Source organism: Carassius carassius, chromosome 37 (genome assembly GCF_963082965.1).
Source record: "Carassius carassius chromosome 37, fCarCar2.1, whole genome shotgun sequence".
NCBI classification, from domain to species: domain Eukaryota; kingdom Metazoa; phylum Chordata; class Actinopteri; order Cypriniformes; family Cyprinidae; genus Carassius; species Carassius carassius.
Genome location: NC_081791.1, coordinates 17,962,160 through 17,965,015, shown reverse-complemented (window position 1 = coordinate 17,965,015; position 2,856 = coordinate 17,962,160).

Sequence of the window (2,856 nt, the reverse complement as noted above, 5' to 3'; positions counted from 1 at the left end):
GATGTCATCTATATCACACTTGTGTTGTTGTTGTTTGAGGAAGTCATAGTGAGTCTAACTAATCATCACATTAAAGTTGTTCAAAAGAGAGAAATTAGTAAAAATCTTATAACTAAAATAATAGTGGATCTGTTTACTGGTGTTTTGAATAAAGTGACCAAAATGCCAACAAAGACAAATTTTATTAAACAAAGTCTTGATTTAAAAACCAGTCTACATGTCATTTTCTTTCATGTATCTCCGAAGAATCCTTTAAAAAGTTTCTAATCTCTCTCTTAAAGCATGGTTGTATTTCTGGGGTTATCTAGACTTCTTGTACTCCCATTTCTACTTCTCTAACCCAATGTATATGTTGACTCTCAGCCCTAACTACAATTACTACCACGACCGCTGTGACTTCCACTGTTCGCACAACATCCAAGAAGGGTATTGTCTTATAAATGTATACTTTATTATAAAAATATTAGATATACATTCATGTTCTCCTAATGGCTCTGCTTTAGAGTAAACAACTTTAAGATCCATAAGGAGAAAGCTCAGAAACTTTTTCTAGTGATGTTCACAAATTTCTTAACAATTATGAGGAAATTTTGGCCAACAGTTTAGATCTGGAAATTTTTTGCCACCACATTTCAGGCATGTGATTACAAATATTGTCCCAAAGTTACAGGAAAACGCTGTGGAAGCCTTCCGGATTTACCTAATGGGAGATATGAAATAACTGGTGACACTGCTAAACCAGTTTGTAATGAAGGGTAAGTGAAAGTCACTTTCTTTGAGCTGGATTAAATGTGTTTTAAACCATATAGAATTTAGATTGTGAGCTGTGTTTGAGTATTTGGTAAGAGGAGAATCATTGTTTTCAGATACATGCTAGAGGGTAAAGAAACAACAAGAACATGCAGAGATGGTGGATGGGATGGCCGAGATGCTGCCTGTGAACGTATGTCAATTCTTACATTTGAATCAAATATGATATTGAAGAGCACAAAACAATTTCCAATTTGTATAAAGAGAGGATTAAAAATGTTTTTTTTTAAAATAAAGAAATGCCTAACCAACTCAAAGAATAAATAATACTGTGTAGCATTATGTTATATTATATTGGCGCTAGCACTGACGACTTGATACCTTTGTGGCTTTTTTTATATTGGCCATTGTTTTATTAGTTTGCATTATTAATTGTCAAATCTGCTACAGAGAGGTTCTTGTTTCACTTTATAACAACATATTAATGTTATTAGCTCTTCATAATGGTACTGTTAACTGGTGAATTATTATATTTGATATTTGGATCAGTGAGTGAATCATTTTACATTACTCTAAGAATAAATAACACTGTGTAGTAGTGTTTGGCCATATGCTCAATTTTCATATTGTCCCATCGTCAGCCTGTGAGATCACCGATACACGATATTGTGCTAATTTATTGAATAATTTATTTACTGTGTTTCATTGTCAGAAAGTGAACCAACTCCAACATAAGGCTACAAGCAGCCTAATGTTTTTGATATGACTGAATTTGTATTTAATGTAATACCAAATTAATAAAACATAAGTTGCTAATTATAATACTTACATTTCCTCAGTTCTTCAAAAAGCACCTACGGAAAACAAGCAAAGAATGTTGCATTACCAAAGAACATCATCTCAAGCTCAGTCTAGTGCAATATGTATGCACTTTAAAAACACTACCGTTAAAAATAGTGAATCTAGACTGTATTATGAATAAATCTCTTATAGGCGGCTTGCATTGCACGTAAATCTGCACTTTGTTGTTTATGATGAGAGAACTCGTGAGTCAGAATTCAGTCAGGGCTCTGTTCAGTCATCGCTGTTCAGGGATTTACTCATCTGAACGCCTCTGATTGGCAATTGCATTCATAAGCTCAGCATATTCGTGTGTTATTGGTTATAATAATGTGCAACACTGCAGAAAGGGATAAAAAGAAATATAATGCAACAAATAATCCCTAATATTAATTAGATAGTATAACTATCGTGATGATGATGATAATAATAGAATTATCATCTTGCTATCGTCAAAGGCATCAGCCACAGGCGACACGATACTATCATCTATCGGCACTACCCTACTGTGTAGCAGTCTATGATATTGGTTTTGGCACTTTTTCTGAGACAACTTGATGACTTTTTGGCTTTTTTATTATACTGACCAATATTTAACAGTTTTACATAATTTAATGTTAGTTATACTGCATAAAGATTCTTGTTTTGCTTTCTAAATGTCATTTCTAAATGTCCTATTCTTCATTATGGATTTGTTAGGGTTTTTCTTAACATGAGAGAGTAATTAAACCTCTGATAACTGTTTAAACTCTAGCGGTCCACTGTTTTTCCTGTTGTTGTTTTTTTTTTTATCTACTCCATGTAGATTATCCATGTATTTGAATCTTCAGAAATGTCCTCCTTTTTTACTCTTTCATAACTGTATTTTTCTTCCACAGAAGTCTCAAGTTTGCGTAAGTATAACTTTTTTTTTTTAAAAACCTTTTACTATACTATTCAATGTAAATCTGATTTCTTTAGTCAGAAATAGACAACCATGGCTCATTATTCTTTTTAATCTTAAATGGATGAAACTGGTGGATTATATTTGATGATTGTATATAATATGCTGGTTTCTGAGCATTCTGCAAGTTTTATCATATTTCTGGTTGGGCATTGTATCTTTTTTTTAGATGACAGTTTGCTTTTGGGTTATGTTCAACTTTGTTATAAGGGTTACAAAGTGATTTGTATTTTATGATAGGTTGCAATGATATGTCTTGTGCTGTTGATTTTGTCTTAATCCATATAACTCATTTATTTATTTAATTTATTTTAATTTATTTA